This window comes from Bufo bufo, chromosome 6 (genome assembly GCF_905171765.1).
Source record: "Bufo bufo chromosome 6, aBufBuf1.1, whole genome shotgun sequence".
Lineage (NCBI taxonomy): Eukaryota > Metazoa > Chordata > Amphibia > Anura > Bufonidae > Bufo > Bufo bufo.
Window position 1 is genome coordinate 82416802 of NC_053394.1, and position 21980 is coordinate 82438781.

Sequence of the window (21980 nt, forward strand, 5' to 3'; positions counted from 1 at the left end):
AGAAATGTGAGCAGCTAGACAGATGTATGGCACTGGAAGCCGTACTTCTTCTTCCACCATCTGCAATAAAACTACCTCTGTGTTCATCACCTGCATGGCTATCAATCAGCGGGTACTGACGGTTCAATAATGCAGGGCAGTGACCAGTCAAGATGACGGTGCCCATAGTCGTGTCATCCAGCTTTATATGAAGCCTGACTTCAATCCCTCTGTCCTATTATTATGTCTGTGTATATATATATATATATATATATATATATATGTGAATGGGTAGCTCAGGATGAAAAGCACTATAGATCGCTGTAATCAGAAGAAAATGTCTGTAAAAGTAACCAAAATGATGATGTTATGAAACATCTATATGTAACTGTAACAAAAATAATGATATTTTAAAATATTTATTTTTAACATTTTAGAAATGAATAAAATATATCTTTATTATTATGACAGAGCCATTGATTGACATCAAGTTGATACGTAGAGGATACGTGTCCGACCTAAGGGACCCCCATTGATCAAAAGAATGAGATGCTGGAGTCTCCACAGTGAATGGAGCAGAGGTCACGCATGTACACTGCCACTCCATTCAACTCTATTGGACTGCGGAGATAGACGAGCACTGCACTGGACTTCTTTTCGGCAGTCCCACTGAGTTGAACGGAGCACGCAGGACCATCGCTCCATGAACTTCTGTGTCTCCGACACTTCATTCTGCTGATCGATTGGGTCGTAACCCCTACTGATCAGCTGCTTATCCCTATCCTGTTGATATCCTGGGATATGTTCTTATGGTGTAACAACCTTTTTAATGATGCCAGATAGACTAAGTGGTCTTATAAGGCAGGCTGCATGGCTCTGTCATTGTCTGATCCTAGTTGTCTCACCTCAGCAAATGGCATTTATCATGTAGACAAAGATAAAGGGGTGGTGCAGCCTGGTTGTATTGATGATCTATCCACAGGATAAGTCATCAGTATCTGATTGGCGGGAGACCAACACCCGACACCCCCGTCGATCAACTGTTTGAAGAGGAGGCGCCTCTCCATGTGAGCACCACTTCCTCTTCATTACACTGCCCATCATCTCAGAAGTGCAGTGTAATTACAAGTACTCACTCCATTTACTTAAAAGATGTGCGTACTAATTACACCACACCACCACTACAGGGGAGAGGACGTGCAGACGACTCTGATGGCCAGGACTGTGGGAGTGCAAAGGCCGATGCTTTCTATAGTGTGCAAGCATGACCACCGCTGTTGAATTGCACTGTGGTCATAACCACTGAAACGAGCAGTGTATAATGTGATGGAAAAATGAATCCAACCAGCAAAGGAAGCAATATGGACAATCGCAATACATTAGTTAGTGCCTTGTATTAACTTTCTCTACATGATGTATGCCATTTGCTGAAGTGAGACATCCCCTTTAATCATCAACTCCCCCATATATTTTGACATGTAATAGGTATATCCCCATAGGAAATATGGTCATTAAATGGGTTGTTCAGCAAAATAAAAAAGTTGTTTCAATCATTTAGAAATTGATTAAACTTATTAATGAATTTTTATTACAATAGCTGTGTCTCAATATCAGCCCTAAACCGTTCCACTTCCAAATTCATTGCAGGTAGCCCCCCCCCCCCCCCCATCCCCCATAGATTCAACATGTGACTAGTGACATACCATACTTGACCATACATACCATACCCTGACTCTGTATCAGCTGTAATAGAGAGGCTAGCTTAGCTACTGAAGTGAGCCAAAAGGTCGGCTCCCTTTAAGCACATAACCAGTCAGGTGCCATCTCTGTGGGGGATGGGGAGGCTCCCTTTCTGTCCTGGAACAAATCTGGAAGTTGAGCGGATCCGGGACAATATCGGAAGATCAGCACAGCTATCATACTAAAAGTAGATCAGTAATTTTAAAAACATTGAAACAGCCCCTTTAAGGGTTTCTTCCAGGACTTTAACATTGATGGCTCATCCTATTGGTTTGACCAATGGGGCCCAGCTGTGTTCAGCAGAGTTTCTTATTGATTCCCCAGGCACCTTGGCTATTCTGTACAGCTCAGCATAGATACTGTGTAAAGTACGCCGCAAAAGACAAAGATAGCAGCTCCTAACAAAGAGAGACAAATATACACAGTAAGTACAAGTCAGAAGTCCGTAATACTCTTCAGTTACTATCATTGTAGACTTCTTGTCAAATATATTGTCACCCATTGCTACAAGAATGAGATATATTCTAAACAACCTGTCCCCTGTGCCATATGCAAAATATGGACAACACGAAATGACCTATATTCTGCTAATGGTCTATATATTCTAATAATATATTTTATCAATTTTACTCACTTATATAGCACTGGCATATTCTTTACAGACATTAGCATCACTTGCTGTCCCCAATGGGGCTCACAATCTAAGGTCCCTCTCAGTATGTCTATAGAGTCTGGGAGGAAACCGGAGAACCCGGAGGAAACCCACACAAAGGGAGGGGGGACATTCAAACTCCAGGCAGATGTTGTCCTTGGTCATATTTGATCCTAGGACCCCTGCGTTGCAAGGCACCAATGCTAACCACTGAGCCACCGTACTGGTCACGTATCACTCTAGTTCATGAAGAGGACAATCCTGGTGACTGAAGTTTAGTATATCTGGGAAATGTTGGTGATGACCTAATATAAGTCACTTCAAAGTACAGTCAGAACAGGTTTAGCAGCATGTATGTACAACCTAAAGAATTCTTCTACAATTCTACAATGCCTAGGGCTCACCAGTAAAATTCATTCTGGGTGCTCATTGCACAGATACATGCAAATATTACCTGCTCACACAGCAGCAAGATGCTACAAGATGATTGACTATGGGGGTCCCTGTAGCGACTTCAAGAAGGCGGGTCCATGGGAAAAAAAAAAAAAACAGGCTGAACTTCCACTGTACCTACAAGTCACCTCAGCCACCTAGCGCATCTATAATAAGTAACTGATCAGCTTGTTACATATCGCCCCCTATAAGATGTACCTAGGTTTTAGAGCAGAAAAATAAGAAAATAAATATTTTTCGACCTCAGATCAAGCCACCAATCAGACCCCCAATGTTAATACGACCCGCAATCAGACCTCAGCTCAGACTCCCAATCTTAATAAGCCCCCATTCAGACCTCAAATCAGACCCCAATGTTAATGACCCCCATTCAGAACTTAGATCAGGGACCCAATGTGAATAAGACCCCCAATTCAGACCTCAGATCAGACCCCCAAATGCAAATGACCTTCAATCACACCTCAGATCAGACCACCAATGTGAATGACCCCCATTCAGACCTCAGATCAGACCCCCAGTGTGAATGACCCCCATTCAGACCACCTCCATGCTCAGAGCTCAACTTACCTCTCCTGCTCTTGGCGCCACAACTGATCCTAATATCCAGCGCTCTTCTTGGTCTTCCTGCAGTGCTGTGAACTGATGTAGCACAGCGCGAGGTCACAGAGCACCGACATCCTCAAGCTGTGCGCAGGTCACAGTACAGTATGCGGAGCCCTGCAGGAGAAGACCAGGAAGCGGTGAGTACAGAGCTAGCACAAGGAGCGCTGCATTCACCGCTCCCTGGTCCTGCTGTACTAATGAGCACTTCCACAATAGAAGAGCTCATTAGTAATCACTTCATAAGATGTACTGACATTTCCCCCCAGGGGAAAAAAAGTGTGTCTTATAGGGTGAAAGATACAGTAATCTACCCAGGTTTTTACATGTACATAAGCTGGTTCAGATGTTGTATATCTATAAGTAGTGCAGTCACTCTAATGTGCCATGTGCCACTTGTGTAGGGGGAGTGGGGTTTAGGGGCCCACCTTGTTCAGGGGCCAACCTTTACCCTTGTGAGCCATTCCAACACGGAGCTTTGGTGAAATTACTGGTAAATACTTTATAAAGAAACTCCCCAACATACAGTGATCTGAACTGCTGGTGGGTCTAAGTGTGTCCATACACCTTTAATAAAGGCCAGCTGAATGCTAGGAAGAATATCAGGGTCGGGTGTGGAAATTCAAATCACTCAATCATTTTCTCACCCGATATCTGTTGAGAAGAGTCAGGAGTTCCTCGCCACATACTCATTAGACTGTCAGCTGGTTGCATCAGAAATGGCAGGTTAGGAAGAAAACTAACTTGTGTGTATGGGGCCTTTAGAGTGATATATATTAGCTTCATGTAAAAAAAAACTTTAAATTTCACCTGTTGAGTATTAGCAGAAACAGTGTCGGACTGGGGCACCTAGGACCCACCAGTAAAATTTATTTTGGGGGGCCACTATATGGATACATTTAAATATAATAAATAACCTAACAAGTTTTTTATATGAACATCGGCTGATTGAGGTCCTGTACATGGAATATATGTATTTAGTGCAGTAAATCTACTGTGTTATGTGCCACTTGTGCCGGGGGTGGGAGACTAGGGGCCCATCTTGCTCAGGGGCCCACCGGGGAATTCCCCTGTACCCCTGTGGGTCAGTCCGAGCCTGAGCAGAAAACAATGTCACTGTCATCAAATATACACTAAGCAAATACTGATTACAGATGTAACCTAAACTCAATACTCATGATTTGTAATGAATGGAAATCTGGATGGCAAATTTATAGCAACAAAGCTGCACCTATACACACGTCAGGAAAATGCAAGGAAATAGTGATCTTCACATATAATGTCATTGCTCAACCACAGATGTGAACCTAGCCTTACTCATCTAGGAAGACCTGTTCTTACCACAGGTAGTGATTTCAGGGATAGGTGGGACCCACTACTGTATTAGACATTTAAGGCATATTTTGTTTCAGTTCAGGTTAACTTTAAGGAACTGAAATGTCTTTCAATCTCCACATTGGATTGCTTTTTATGAAAGGATAGGTTGAGATGACAGATCCTCTGTAGCCCTCATTAGGAAAAAAATTAAAAATTCCCAATGTCAGTGAGACTCAGAGAAAGGTCGCGCAGAGAGGGTTGGTGTAGGACTATGGTTATACTATATCCTGTTATCATTGTTAGATTCTATTCAATTAGTTTGTAACATCAACGTGTACACAGGGGACCTGGTAACCACTGAAAGGTTTCCCTTAGGACATGGCTAAACAGTAAGGTAAGACAATGTGTCTAACAAATCACTTGTAATGTGTCAAATGTTACACAAGCTACAGATACATATCACAAGGTGCAGCCTTCTATGTATGTAACGTAAGCCAGTCAGTGAGTTACAATGGTAAATGTATCCGCTGCATATTTCGTTACTGCTCAGGTTGCCCATAAACAAGACATTCTGTAGCTTCTTTGATTAAAATTGAAAGCGTAAATAAATAAATAAATAAATCATGCAACGTTATTCCCCACCAAACACAACTGTCCGTTTTTTATTTTATGTAAAATGCAGGTTTAACAGGGTTTTTAGAGACGATAAAAAATTTGGCCAGAGCGAGAAAAATGTATCAAAATTAGTGTTGATCGGGCATGCTAGTGTTCGGCCGAAAACCATGTGTGCTCGAGCGCGATGCTCGAGTCTCCTCCATGCACGTTTGTTGGCTGCTAAACAGCCAATAAACGTGCAGGTAAGTACTGCACTTCACTGTAATGCCGTAGCCATGTTGGTTACTGGAATTAGAGTGATTGGCTGGCCGGAACGCGTCATCGGGTGCTATAAAGCACCCGATGACACGTGGTTCGGCTCAGTCTTAGTGAGGAAGAGCTGTGCTGTTAGAAGGGGCAGATAGTGTAGGGAAGTGAATTTTATTTTTTTGTTAGGCAGGGTTGGTGTTAGAGACCCAAAAGTCCTTTTAAGGACTATTGTTGTATCTGGCAGCAATATATATTTTAGCGCAACCTGCGCTAAATAGCTTGCAATTGTTTGGCCGCTGCAGACAACAACATTATCTGCGCTACATCTCCTGTGTAACGTGTGCACAGCCTAATAATATTTGTGATATCCAGTGTACTTTTTCCGTAGACGATGTCCGCTGCGGACAGTGACATTACCTGTGCTACATCTTCTGTATAACGTTTGCGCATCCTAAAAATATCTGTGACATCCAGTGTACTTTTTCCGTAGACGCTGCGGACAGCGACATTATATGCGCTACATCTCCTGTTTAACGTGTGCGCATACTAAAAATATCTGTGACATCTAGTGAATTTTTTCCGTAGACGGTGTCCGCTGTGGACAGTTACACTACCTGCGCTACATCTCCTGTGTAACGCTTGCGCATCCCAAATAGCTGTGACATTCCCTGTAATTTTTTATTAGCCACTGGTGACAGCAGCGACATTACCTGCGCTACATCTCTTGTATAACGTTTGCGCATCATAAATATTAGTGACATTCAGTTAAATTTATTTGTGCATACACTTACAAATAGTGATGGACAAACATCAGCCGGGACGTTTCACTATCAAATGTTCGCGAACCACGCGTTCTTGGCGGGCCCCATTCACTTTAATAGTAGGCGAACCTGAAAAACCTTCAGGTCATATTTGCAGCCACAAAATACTTACTAGAAGTGCAAAAATAGTCCCTCAACATGGACAGTGACATACCAGAGGGGGATCAATGGCAAAAATTCTCACAAAAATATGTATTTTAATCAGGGGCAATTTTTATGCGTCTTAAAGGGAATCTCTCAAAAATGTGCCCTGCTGGAGCCTAGTGAAATTTTATTTTAAGCCACGGGAGTACAGGCTCCAAAAATTAGGCATTCACCTGACAGAAAAGAACAAGTGATTATGTGGCTGGAGGTATATTAGACGGTCAGTGCAAAACAATTTTACTGTAGGCCAGTGGAGTACAGGCTCCAAAAATTATGCATTCACTTGACAGAAAAGAACATGTGATTATGTGGGTGAAGGTATATTAGGCGGTCAGTGGATAACAATTTTACTGTAGGCCACTACAGGCCCCAAAATTTAGGCATTCACCTGACAGAAAAGAACTTGTGATAATGTGTCTGGAGGTATATTAGGCGTCACTGGATAAAAATTTTACTGTAGGCCACTTGAGTACAGGCCCCAAAAATTAGGCAGTCACCTGACAGAAAAGGCCTTTTATGCCGCTGTATATACATAAGAAAAGGACCATTCTTTGTTCTGTTCTATTAACTTCCGGGGACCTTCCATTGCGGTGTGCCAATGGCCACAAATTTTCTAAAGGCCTCCGAGTCCACCAGTTTATATGGCAGTAGTTGGTGGGCTACAAGTTCCGACAAGCCAGCGGTCAGCCGTTGGGCAAGAGGGTTATCGGCGTCATCAACTTTTTACGCTCGAACATTTGGGCCACGGAAGCCTTCCTTCTGCCTGATGAACGCGACGATGGCACAGTGGAAGGTGGAGTGAAGGACAAATGGGAGGAGAGAGGAGAAGGAGAAGAGGCAGGACGTGGAGCCCTGGTAGTGTGGCTTTGTGGGTTCTGACGGCGTGGCTCCCACTGGGCTCAGTGATGGGAGGCCAGGTGCCTTCTTAGTGTTGGGCTTACAGCGACTTATGCGTTGACAGTACAGGCTGCAGATGGCAACGCTATTGTCAGCAGCTGACACGTTAAAAAAAAGCCTACACTGCGGAGCCATGTGACGGCGTCCTGGGAGCGCAAGATGTGACCGTGCATGGTGAATGGCTCGCTCCAGATACATTTACAATCTGCTTTTTGCCTCCTGTGCACTGTGAGTTCTGCCTGCTTCTCCTCCTTATCTGCTGCTCAGGTTCTCTCCCTCTAAACTCCCCTCCTTTTCCTCTCTTTTGGGCACCCATGTGACGTCCATCGACACGTCATCATCGTCACCTTAACCACCACTGACATTAGAGATCTCGGAGTAGGCAGCAACAGCGGGGACCACCCTCCTTGGGCTGATCTGTGTCGTCAGACTGCTGGGTGGTGGCCGTTGCGACCTCCTCTTCCTCATCCGATGCCAAGAATGGCTGCGCATCGGTAAGGTCTGGGAATGGATGGGAAAATAATTCCTCTGACTCGAGTGGAGGGGCTATGGTGGTGATGGTGGTGGTGTCTTTGGGGATGCACACAGCAGAGAGTGAGGAGGGTGCAGATACAGAGGATGAGGAGGGTGCAGAAGCGGAAGCCACTGAACCAACTCCTGTGCATTCTTTGACGTAATCGGCACGCACCTTCTCCAACTTCCCACTTAGGCTGCGGCCTGGTGCCCGACCCCTACCATCCCTGCGGAACGGCCTGTTTCTTCATCTGCCTGTCATTTTCAAAATGACCCTGTGCCAAAGTCCCTAGAGAAGAGCAGTATTTGTGAAAGCAGGTATATTGCAGGCCTCAATCAGTATTTGGTGGAAGCCAGTATATCGCAATTCTCAATCAGTATTTTGTAGAAGCCGGTATATTGCACCCTCAATCAGTATTTTGTGGAAACAGATATATAGAACACCTGAATTAATATTTTGTGTAAGCAGGTATATCAAACCCCTCAATCTGTATTTTGTGGAAGCACGAATATCAAACCCCTTAAATCAGTATTTTGTGGAAACAGGTATATCGCACCCCTCAATCTGTATTTTGTGGAAGCAGGTATATTGAACCCCTGAAACAATATTTGGTGGAAGCAGGTATATCGTACCCCTCAATCAGTATTTTGTGGAAGCCGGTGTATCACAGGCCTCAATCAATATTTGCTGGAAGCAGGTATATAGCACCCCTCAATCAGTATTTTGTGGAAGCCAGTGTATTGCAGGCCTCAATTAATATTTGGTGGAAGCAGGTATATCGCACCCCTCAATCAGTATTTTGTAGAAGCAGGTATATCGCACCCCTTAATCAGTATTTTGTAGAAGCAGGTATATCGCACCCCTCAATCAGTATTTTGTGGAAACAGGCTTATAGAACACCTGAATCAATATTTGGTGGAAGCAGGTATATCGCACCCCTCAATCTCTATTTTGTAGAAGCAGGTATACCAAACCCCTTAATCAGTATTTTGTAGAAGCAGGTATATAGAACCCCTGAATGAATATTTGGTGGAAGCAGGTATATCACACCCCTCAATCAGTATTTTGTGGAAGCTGGTGTATCGCAGGCCTCAATCACTATTCGGTGGAAGCATGTATATAGCACCCCTCAATCAGTATTTTGTGGAAGCAGGTATATCAAACCCCTTAATCAGTATTTTGTAGAAGCAGGTATATTGCACCCCTCAATCAGTATTTTGTGGAAGCAGGTATATCAAACCCCTCAGTTTTTTGGGGGCAACAGGTATATCACACCCGTTGCAATTAGTTATTCCAATAGCATTTGTTCCTCTATATAGATGCGGTATTGCAGCAGAACCGCACACAACTGCTGCACAATACAAATGCACTATAATATACTTTCTTTGTTAGAAGGTATATTATAAGTATATCACACCTATCGATAGCTCACATATACCAGTCCTTAAAAGGACTTTTGTGGCCATATTAGCTAGCGTTTGGTGTTCCTAACAGGCTGTCCCTGCTCCACAAAGCAACCTCTCCCTACACTGGCAAAACACAGAATGTAAAATGGCTGCCAGATCGGGTTCTTTTATAGGGGTGTGTGTGTCCATGTGCTGAAACGTCTCAATTGGCTGTCTTGTCCCACCTGATGGATGTGTCATGGGTCAAAGTTCTCCGCAATGCAAAAGAATATGGCGCATGCGAACCTCGCCATATGTTCGCTTGTTCGGCGAATCGAGAACGAGCAAAGTTTGCTGCGAAACGACCGCCGGGCGAACCGCAAGGCCATCTCTACTTACAAAACCTGCGCTAGTGTACGTGTGACATACTTGCAAGCATATATACCATTTAATATGTAGAAGGCTAGCAGTAAGGGATGGGAAAGTGGCCGTGCTGCTGATGGTGCAGGCAGTGGCCCTGGGAGCGGTGAAACTGTGCCTGTTGCCAGAGCACAAAAAACACACTCATCCACGATACCTAGCTTCATGTCCCAGGTTGCCGGGCGGCGCAGGACACCACTCTCTAAGTCAGACCAGTTCGACCAGGTGGTCGGTTGGATTGCAGCAGATAATGTTTCCAGTCGGTTAAGCACCACCCTGTCTTCCACAAAGTCCAGTCTCGGTATCCAAGAGTCTGGTCAGCAGAATTCTCACCCTGATCCTCCTTCCTCCCACCATGGAGAGTCTTGCCAAACAAGTGATCACACACTTGGATATTCCGATGAGCTCTTTGCATTGCCATTCCTTGATTTGGGCTTCTCGCCAAGCCCGCATGAAGAGGTACATGAAGAGATCGTGTGCACCGATGCCCAAACTCTTGAGCATCCACAGTCACAAGAAGATGATGGTAGGGAACAGCAATTAGTGTTTCACGAGGTGGATGATAATGATGAGACACAGTTGCCAAAAGGGCAACCGCAATTAGTGTCTTAAGAGGTTGATGATGAGGATGAGACACAGTTGTCAATAAGTGAGGTTGTTAGGTCAACAAGTCAGGAGGATTACAGGAGTGAGGAAGTAGAAGAGGAGGTGGTAGGGGGGGAGGGATCCACAGCACTGCAACAGGCTGAAAGAGGCAGTGGGGTGGCAAAAGGGAGAAGGTGGGCCACACCAAACAGGCCAGCAATTGTTCCCCTGAGCACCCCCTTGCAGCAATCTCCCTTGCCAAGGGGTAGGTGTTCCACAGTCTGGTGCTTTTTTGAGGAAAGTGCGGACGATAAAAGAATTGTCATTTGCAACCTTGCTCTACCAAAATGAGCAGGGGCGTGAACACTAGCAACCTCACCACCACCAGCATGATCCGCCACATGGCATCAAAGCACCCTAATAGGTGGGCCGAACACCTGGGTCCACAATCAGTGTCTGAGGGTCACACCACTTCCTCCTCTTTCCCTGTGTTACGTGCTGGCCAATCCCCTGTCCAAGACACAGGCCCGGATGCCTCCCGCCCTGCACCTGGACCTTCGCAAGCACCATCAGCCAGCACATCCACTTCTGTGTCCCAGCGCAGCGTACAGATGTCCATTCCCCAGGCCTTAGAACGAAAGTGCAAATACCCAGCCACCCACCCACAGGCCATAGCACTAAATGCGCACCTTTCCAAATTGCTGGCCCTGGAAATGTTGCTATTTAGGATTGTGGACACTGAGGCTTTCCGCAGCCTGATGGTGGTGGCGGTCCCTCGTTATTCAGTCCCCAGTCGCCACTATTTTGCCAGGTGTGCCGTCCCCGCCTTACACCAGCATGTGTCCTGTAACATCACCCATGCCCTGACCAACACAGTTATCGGGAAGTGCTTGTGGCCAGGGACACTACATTTTCCTGATGGCACACTGGGTGAACGTTGTGGAGGCCAGGAGCAAGTCGTACCCTGGGATGGCACAGGTGCTACCGACGCCAAGGATTGCGGGTCCTACTTCCATCAGGATTTCCGTCACCACCTACATTAGTTGTGTCTGATAATGGCCGTAACTCAGTGGCGGCTTTAGAGTTCAGCAAGCTCACACACATACCATGCCTAGCCCACGTGTTCAACTTACTGGTTCAGCAGTTTCTCCAAACCTACTCCGATTTGCCTGGGCTACTGGTGAAGGTGCGCCGCATGTGTGCTCATTTACGAAAGTCATCTACTGCTGCCGGTCTGGCAACGCTGCAGCAGCGCTTGCAATTGCCAGCTCACCGACTGTTGTGCGACGTGAGCACATGCTGGAACTCCACAGTCCACATGTTGGCCAGGCTTTGTGAGCAGCAGAGGGCAGTAGTGGAATACCAACTGCAAAATGGTCGTCGCCTTTCCAGTCAGCTTCCGCTCTTCACAAGCGGAGAACCCCTTTACCCTATGTTATCTATAATAGTACATAGGACTGCAGGTACTTTATCTGTACTCAGAGATGCCCTTTAAGAACATGCAATCCACTTCACAATACTTAAACTTGGATGTCCAGGAATACCAACTGCAAAATGGTCGTCGCCTTTCCAGTCAGCTTCCGCTCTTCACAAGCGACGAGTGGGCATGGATGTCTGACCTCTGTGAGGTTTTACGCAACTTTGAGGAATCAACACGCATGGTGAGCGGCGATGCCGCCATTATCAGCGTAACCATCCCACTTCTGTGTCTCCTGAAATGTTCACTGCTTTGCATGTGGAAGAGGTGGGAATGGGGGAAGACAGTACACAGGGTGATAGCCAGACCACCCTCAGTTAGTCTTCTCAGCGCAAATTGGAGATGAAGAGGAGGAGGAGCAGGAGACGGTTGCCTCTGCTACAGAGGTTAGTACCCATGGAAGTTTAATTCCATCTGTTCTGCGTGGGTGGGCAGAAGAGGAGGAAGAGGATGAGGAGATTGAGAGTCATCCTCCTGATGACGACAGCAAAGTCTTGCCTGTTGGTACAGATGAGGAGGAGGAGCAGGAGATGGTTAATATGTAAATCCCGAAGAACCCCTTTACCCTATGTTATCTATAATGGTACATAGGACTGCAGGTACTTTATCTGTACTCAGAGTTATCACTGTGTTATCTGGGGTGTTACATAGACTGCAGGTGACATCTACTACATTATTTGTACTCAGAACCAAACACCCCTTTTATAATCCGCTATTGATCCTGGGATACTTCGTTAAGGGGTTTTCTGGGTTTTACTATGGTTTTTAACAGATATGCTGATGCAGTTGCTTACCTTGTGTACATCTTCCCCATGCTTTTTCTTTCCCTTAATTTGGACTCTCTTGACCCATTTTCACCATTTAAACAAATCACTCTGGTTACATCCTGTAGGTAACACTTCCTGTTGCTGTATCCAACCAAACCCATGATGCACTTCTCCTTTGTCTGCCCCAGCACCGCCCCTAACAGCACCTGTCTAGTTTATAGCTCCTCCCACCCAGCTAGTTACATAGACACTCCCCTATCACTGACACGCCCATGGACATAACATCACAGGAAATAAGAAAGAGCTGCAGGGACATAATCATGTGATCACAGCCCAGACCGGAAGATTGGAGCAATAAAGGTAAAAGAAATACATTACAAAATTACAGCTACCTTCATAAATGATGATTTTAACAGAGGTTGATGCAAACTGGATAAATCCTTTAAAGTCCCTCTGTGTTCCTTTACAATTATAATATGGAATCTAAGATGTAAAAAAAAAAAAAATAACTTTCCTTGTTCCTTAGCACAGACACACATTCTATGATTGTGTTTCCAATAGTGTTTTTCAGCAACTTTGTTGCTATGGTGAAAAAGCTATGGTCATGGAAGCCTTCTACATTTAAAAGGGTTGTCTGGGTGCTTAATACTGATGACCTATCTTCAGGATATATCATCAATATCTGATCACCGGGGATGCGCCACCCCAGCCAATCAGTGTTCTGAGGAGGCCACGGCGCTCCAGTGAGTGCTGCGGCATCCTCACAGCTCTGTCCATCATATAGCGGCTGTGCTTGGTATTGCAGCTCAGCCCCATTCACTTGAATGGGACAGATGAAGATGATGTCACAAGCCTAGGAAGAGGCTGCAGTGGTCAACCGGAGTGACACATACTCTTCAAACAGCTGATCGCTGGGGATGTCAGGAGTTGGGCCTCCACTATCAGATATTGATGATCAATCCCGAGGACAGGCCATCAATATGAAAATCTTGGCAAAACCCCTTTGCACTGGAGGACCTTATAGTCCATATCAAAGAGACACTATGGGGGTACTTTATCATGAAGGTAATTCTTTAAGTAAGTTTTTGCTTGAGTACTTTGAGACAAATATCCAGTCAGCTTTTTTCGCACCCTCTGCACTTTCAGGGCGAATGCATACGACCGTATGCTTGGATCGGATGATGAACCATTCATTTCAATAGGGACACAAAAGAGGCGGACATCACACCATTCCACGGCCTCTCAAAAAAGAAAGGACATAGGCTATTCTCGTCCATTTTGTGGACAAGGATAGGACATTTCTACAGAAGTAAAAAAATAAATGGTGGCATGCAAGTGGCCAGGATCTGTGATTTTTGGACCGCAAAAAACTTACCACTGACATAGGCAGGCAGTGAAAAAATCATAACACCTGGTCCTGTCAATCAAAGGGGAGAGGGAGTGGCAGTTACAAGAGAGCAGAGCCTCTAGGTGTAACGGCAACACCCCCATTGCTCCTAGAGGCTTATTTGCATATATTAAAACATCATTTTTCTCAGCAATGTGAGCACATACACTGCGTGCAGAATTATTAGGCAAATGAGTATTTTGACCACATCATCCTCTTTATGCATGTTGTCTTACTCCAAGCTGTATAGGCTCGAAAGCCTACTACCAATTAAGCATATTAGGTGATGTGCATCTCTGTAATGAGAAGGGGTGTGGTCTAATGACATCAACACCCTATATTAGGTGTGCATAATTATTAGGCAACTTCCTTTCCTTTGGCAAAATGGGTCAAAAGAAGGACTTGACAGGCTCAGAAAAGTCAAAAATAGTGAGATATCTTGCAGAGGGATGCAGCACTCTTAAAATTGCAAAGCTTCTGAAGCGTGATCATCGAACAATCAAGCATTTCATTCAAAATAGTCAACAGGGTCGCAAGAAGCGTGTGGAAAAACCAAGGCGCAAAATAACTGCCCATGAACTGAGAAAAGTCAAGCGTGCAGCTGCCAAGATGCCACTTGCCACCAGTTTGGCCATATTTCAGAGCTGCAACATCAATGTACAAGGTAAGACATGGACAAGGTAAGAAAGGCTGAAAGACGACCACCACTGAACAAGACACACAAGCTGAAACGTCAAGACTGGGCCAAGAAATATCTCAAGACTGATTTTTCTAAGGTTTTATGGACTGATGAAATGAGAGTGAGTCTTGATGGGCCAGATGGATGGGCCCGTGGCTGGATTGGTAAAGGGCAGAGAGCTCCAGTCCGACTCAGACGCCAGCAAGGTGGAGGTGGAGTACTGGTTTGGGCTGGTATCATCAAAGATGAGCTTGTGGGGCCTTTTCGGGTTGAGGATGGAGTCAAGCTCAAATCCCAGTCCTACTGCCAGTTTCTGGAAGACACCTTCTTCAAGCAGTGGTACAGGAAGAAGTTCTGCATCCTTCAAGAAAAACATGATTTTCATGCAGGACAATGCTCCATCACACGCGTCCAAGTACTCCACAGCGTGGCTGGCAAGAAAGGGTATAAAAGAAGAAAATCTAATGACATGGCCTCCTTGTTCACCTGATCTGAACCCCATTGAGAACCTGTGGTCCATCATCAAATGTGAGATTTACAAGGAGGGAAAACAGTACACCTCTCTGAACAGTGTCTGGGAGGCTGTGGTTGCTGCTGCACGCAATGTTGATGGTGAACAGATCAAAACACTGACAGAATCCATGGATGGCAGGCTTTTGAGTGTCCTTGCAAAGAAAGGTGGCTATATTGGTCACTGATTTGTTTTTGTTTTGTTTTTGAATGTCAGAAATGTATATATTTGTGAATGTTGAGATGTTATATTGGTTTCACTGGTAAAAATAAATAATTGAAATGGGTATATATTTGTTTTTTGTTAAGTTGCCTAATAATTATGCACAGCAATAGTCACCTGCACACACAGATATCCCCCTAAAATAGCTAAAACTAAAAACAAACTAAAAACTACTTCCAAAAATATTCAGCTTTGATATTAATGAGTTTTTTGGGTTCATTGAGAACATGGTGGTTGTTCAATAATAAAATTAATCCTCAAAAATACAACTTGCCTAATAATTCTGCACTCCCTGTATGATCATGTGACCAACACAGATGTCTTCAGCTGCCAAGAGCACATGCAACAGGTCAGCCAGTTTTATAGGTACAAATCTGCTGACAGATGCCCTTTAAAAACATGCAATCCACTTCACAATACTTAAACTTGGATGTCCAGTCTAATTTAAATAAGATTAATTTTACCATGAAAACTTCTACAATTTTATAGTATACAATGGGACAAAATGTGTCAGAATGCTTACTGTACCTCAACAATTTTTCAAATTGGCTATCGAAGGACCAACGGGAGTCGTAGGAAGTGCCAAATTTGCTAATGATATGCACCATATGCGCCATTATGTGCCGCAAGTCAGAAAATAGTGCATCAATTGGATAATGAAGGTATGTAACTGATAAATCTCCAAATGTTACGTACTATTTGCAAAATCTCTGCTTGTTGTCAGATAACTGAAACATTTTGTTCACGAGAGAGGCTGAAACCTGACCCGTTGTTGTCTCAAAACAACTACAAAGTATCAGGTTTAGACAATTCTCATTTTATGTACTGTACATCCAGAAGCTGAAGACAACTGAGGATTTGATACAATGGTGGAAAGCAGACTGGGAACTTCAAGTGGCCCTGGAAAGAATCTAAAACTGACCCCATGATGTAAATGGGTCCAAAAGTAGGCAGGGACAACAAAAGTAGGCGGGGCCAGCAATACCATAGTGCAGAACAAAATACCATCCAAGCAGAAACAAATAGAGCGCAGTACAAAATACTGTCTCAGCAGAACCAAGTACTACAGTGGAGCCAAATACCACAATGCTGAAGAAAATACTACCGCCCACCACAGTATGAAACTGTATCATCGCCCTGAGGATGGCAATACAGGTGAATTCAGAAGGGCGCCTATGACCTCTGGCCAGGTCCTACATTAATTGATGCTGAGAGCATCAGATCTTGATGTTCCTGGTTGGCTGCCATGAGGAGGGCTTGGGTGCCTTCCTCCCCCCTTCCCCCCGGGTCCTTTGGCTCACTGGGAAATTTCCCTGTAGGTTTTGTACCCAGTCACCTCCGATGTTGGACTGTGAGTGTAATAAATCTCCCCCTAAGTGTCTAGGCTGGGTGGTCCTCTGTGGGGTGAACACCTCAGACATCAGGCTGAGGCTCTTACCTACACTAACACAAATGTGTACTTCCTTACCCTACCTAGAAGACTTGACAGTCCGAATTGTACGGTCACTGTACAGTTCATACAATGGTTGTATTTTATGTTTTTCTAACCATAATGTGTATTACGTGAGGTAGAGGGTAATAGAACTCCTTAAAGAGACCAGCTGTGTATGGAGACATTGACAATGCTCCATGGGAAAAAAGTATGCAAAGGGGTATCTCCCAGGGAAAGGGAACCATCTCTCTAGAGCCACCTTTTGGAAGTGGATCCCCATGAATCAAAGTCCAGTTTAATACCTGACAATAGGACTGGTCATAACACACTGATCAGCAATCTTGGGTCTGATCGACGACACCAGTCTTTTTAATATCCTTTTCTGTCAGCTGTAACTATAGTAAATCACCTGTAATTCAGTGCCATGCCGTGCGGGTATTAGATCTCTGGACGGGCCTTTATACATCAAACACTGGCAGCCTATACCATAATAGACTAGCATCTGGAATTTTATATCATGGGAAATAGTTTCACCACGTGCCTGCTGATGAGTACATAGCTTGATCTAGCTATGCAGTTTTCATTAACAGTTCGGGTCACCCAGGTCACAAGGACAGCGAGGTGTCAGCTCTCACCCCGTCAGCCTCCGTGTTCCTCTAGAGGCAACGAACAATTAAAAGGAAGTCTGGCAACATTTTTGCTGGTCAGCTCAGACTTATTAAACCATTAATGACTATTACAGATTAACCCAATGGTATCACACATGAATGTAAGTATTAGTAGATCGTCAAATATTTTAATTAAAAAAATAGATTAATGTTTGACAATTCCCACATCATTTTACTACTTCATTAACTCTATTACATCCTGTTACATTCTATCCCTATGGCGAATCTCAGGCCACTGTCTTATAGATGCATTTCAGTGTTCTTATTTGGGTCTATAATGATCTACAGGCAGGACGGTGGCTCAGTGGTTCGCACTGGTTCCTTGCAGCGCTGGGGTCAGAGGTTCCAATCCGACCAAGGAGAACATCTGCCTGGAGTTTGTATGTTCTCCCCGTGTTTGCGTGGGTTTTCTTCCGGGTTCTCCGGTTTCCTCCCAGACTCTATAGACATACTGATAGGGAACTAAGATTGTGAGCCCCATTGGGGACAGATTGATGTCCCCAGCTTGAGGAGGAAAGGTGAATCTATGGATATGCGTAGGAAAATCAATGCCAGTGAGCAGTTCATAAAGCCTGTGAGAAACTATTACTGTCTTAACATCTCCAGAACCTGAGATCAGTGTTGAGTTGTACCATAGAATATATTAAAAAGTTACACAATGTATAGCGCAGAAATCAAAAAGTGGAAAATGGGTGTAATTTTACGTATACACAGTGAATCATCCTGTCATTACCATAAAAAGGACTTCAAAGGTTTCACTTTCTTTATAAGAGGCTGGGGCTACATGGCGACAGCAAGCCACGGAAAAGTTGTGCAGCTGAAGACACGAGACTATTTCAGAGCTGTGATTTGGCTGTTACTTGAGGTTTTTGGTGTGCATTTGATTGGGTTTTGCATTATAAAGGGTGAAATCCGCACACAAAAAAAAATTAAAAAAAATGCACAAACAGTGGACATACTTCAGATTTTAAAATCTGCACGACAGGTCGATAGGACGATTTCCGCATGGAAGATAAAAGCAAAGTGTACATGAGATTTGTCCAATCCAATACACTTTTCTGGTACTGTATTAGGCCTCATGCACACAGCTGTTGTGTGCCCGTGGCCGTATTGTGGCCCGCATACAGCGGGTTCGCAATATATACGGGCACCGGCCCGTGTGCACTCCACATCACGGATGTGGACCCATTCACTTGAATGGGTCCGCAATCACGGAGATGCGGAATGGAAGCACGGATCGGAACCCCACCGAAGCACTACGGAGTGCTTCCGTGGGGTTTCTGTCCGTGCCTCCGCACCGCAAAAAAAATAGAACTTGTTTGATTTTTTTTTGCGGTGCGGACGGATCACTGACCCATTCAAGTTGAATAGGTCTGGATCTGTCTCAGCCACCGCACAGACGTTGCATGTGCATTGGGGACCGCAAATTGCGGTCCCCAATGCACGGAACGGACGCACAACGGCCCTGTGCATTAGCCCTTACACTGCATTTTTTCTGCACAAGAATTCGTACGTAATCCACAACGTGTGCAGGTAGTTTAAGGGTGCTTACACATGCAGGAGATTTTGTTGCAGAATATTTTCCATTCACCTGAATGAGGCTCGCAGAAATCCATGTGCTTCCTGCCCAAACAATCCCATTCAGATGAATAGAACAGATTTTCAGTAGAGGTAGTTTCTGCAACAAAATCTGCTCGGCATGAAGGCACCCTAGTCTACTCTGTTTACCTGTAGGACCGTCACCTAGTTGTCTACTATGTTTAACTGTAGAACCTAGTTGTCTACTATGTTTACCTGTAGAACCCGTCACCTAGTCATCTACTCTGTTTACCTGTAGGACCTGTTCATCTACTCTGTTTACCTGTACGACCTCTTCATCTACTCCGTTTACCTATAGGACCTAGTTGTCTACTATGTTTAACTGTAGAACCTAGTTGTCTACTATGTTTACCTGTAGAACCCGTCACCTAGTCATCTACTCTGTTTACCTGTGGGACCTAGTCATCTATTCTGTTTACCTGTAGAACCTAGTCATCTACTCTGTTTACCTTGCCACATAAAAAGTGTAAAAACTGGGCCCAGGAGAACTGGTCTGTGGTGGTGGGGAAGGTTAGGGAGAGGGGTTTTTGAAGGTTAGACTGTCTTTCTGTTGCTTGCCATTTCTATGCACATCACTGTATACTGTAGAGCTGTCTCCATGCATGTGGTGCAAACAAACAAACCCTCTTCCTAATTTTTACATCTATAAAAGTGTTAAGTGAAATTCCCCTTTAATTAATTGTCCTTACCAATGTCACCACTGACAGAGAACAGAAAGAGGACCTTGCGGCACCAGATTAGTTTCATACAGAAAATGTCACCTGACAACTACGTAGACATCAAGAGCTTTCAGCATACCACCTACAGTACTTGACTTATCTTCACGAGTTTCAGCACCAGATGTAAAATGTAAAGCCCCCCGCCCCCCCATCTTCTCACCACTGAGGAATGACACAGATGGTGCCTTTAAACCCGTACTTAGACTGTAAGCTCTAAGGATATGGCCACACTGTCAGGGTCCCTGGATGCAGTTTTGGAACCCGAAATCAAGAGGAGACATCACATCTGTTCTTTATACTTTCTCTCCTTTTATGATCCACTCCTGATTTTTGTCTTCCGAAACTGCATCAGGAAACCTTACTGTGCAAGCGTACTCTATGAGACAGGGTCTTGTTCCCTTCCTTCTTCCATTTCCACAATATTTGTCACTTTGTATCTACGCAGGCTGGCGATACAGAAATAGATGTTCCAATTCTTCATACATAGGAAACAAACCGTCTGCGTTCTTCAATTTATCATAAAGATAATCCAGTGACTTACCAACACCGCAGCCCCCGATGCAGCCCTCGCTTCTCATCAGCCTCTTTGCTTTTCTGGCTTTTGCTGGAAAGAACTGCAGCTCCTGGCGTTTTGTAATAGAACAAAATGAGATGACAGCAGCCTGGTGGTGTGTCCCCACCTCTCTCCTGCCCCCTGTATAATGGCTTGTTTACCAGATGTTGCTTTCATGTGCACGTTGTGACAATGCTGGACCAGTAATGTGCACCTGGCTCAGAGAGCGGGGTCTCTACAGCAAGGATAGGAGACTGTGATGGTATATGGGAGAGAAGGGCTGAGCTGATAGTCCTGAGGATCATGCAACCTGAGGTTGATGATTAGTGAGCAGCATGGGAAGGAAAGCCTCTCCCCGCCTCTCCAGGAAGCACAATGTCTGCAGCTGCTTATTGCTGGCCTCATGTGGCATTATTAATAGGAGCCATGAGGAATGCATCACTCACACTTCCTCCCAGCATCACAGTCATCTTTGGAGGCTTTGCGTATGTAGAAGAGTGTGGCCATGATGGCTTTTAAATCGAAGGGAAGGGGGGATTTATCAATACGGTGTCATTGGGGTTATGCAAAACAGATGCATTGAAAATAACATATTGATTACATTTCAGATCGCTCATGATAGTCCTGTTAGAAAACTGGTGGAAACTCTGTGCCACATCTGACCTTTAAGGGTACATTCACACACGGCAGATTGGTTGCAAACATTTCTGCGACTGTCCTGGGGCTTGTAGAAATCCGTGTGTGCGCAGAGGAATTATGGAGCTGATTTTCAGTTGCAGAAATTTCTACAATAAATCTGCCGTGTGTGAATTCATTTTAAGGGCTCATGCACACGACTGTATGTATTTTGTGGTCCGCAAAAAGTACGGATGGCGTCCGTGTGCTTTCCGTGTTTTGCGGAACAGCTGGCCCCTAATAGAACAGTCCTATCCTTGTCCGTAATGCGGACATGTTCTATTTTTTTTTTTTGCGGAACGGAAATAAGGACATACAAACATGCGGAAACGGAATGCACACAGAGTAACTTCCTTTTTTTTGGACGGACCCGTTGAAATGAACGGTGCTGCATACGGTCCGCAAAAAAACTGAACGGACGCGGATAGGAAATACGTTCGTGTGCATGAGCCGTAAGTCTATGTTCATATCTGCATTGTGAAATCCAGCAGGTTTTTCCGGCAGAGGAACAGATTGCTAGAGTTCACTTTATCTGGCGTAGCTGGATAATGCTGCGAACCCGCCGGATCCTACAATGGGATACGACAGGGATCTGGCCATATGCCAGTGGTTAGTGGCATTATCTGGCTGTGGCACATACTGTGAACTCTGGCAGGCTGTTCCTCTGCCGGATTTCACAACGCAATTGTGAACTTGGGGCAAGGGCAAGTTTTTTTTGAAAATACATTTGCTTCATAGTTGTTCCATATTTTGTTATGTTGTCCATTTTTCATCCATATTTGTTCCTTTTTACGTTAGCGTAGTATGTACCGGTTTATGGAGTAAGGCTATGTTCACAGTAGCTTTTGTAAATCCGTCAGGCAGTTCTGGCAGTGAAACAACCTGCCAGAGCTCACTGGATCGGGCATTGCCGGACACAA

General features: G+C 44.7%; 1 protein-coding gene across 2 annotated transcripts in view; it reads right to left on the minus strand.

Moving 5' to 3' along the window:
• The window catches only part of STAMBPL1 (STAM binding protein like 1), an 80391-nt gene extending 59657 nt beyond the window's left edge, over window positions 1-20734 (minus strand). The window contains exons 1-2 of one of the 2 annotated variants that reach the window (XM_040436313.1): window positions 20547-20734; window positions 20374-20455 (exon numbers count right to left, since the gene is read on the minus strand). The gene's annotated coding sequence lies outside the window, so the exon portion shown is untranslated. Of the gene's footprint in view, window positions 1-20373 lie in introns of both variants that reach the window. The other variant, XM_040436314.1, reaches the window with a different exon arrangement.
• Window positions 20735-21980: the final 1246 nt, after the last annotated feature.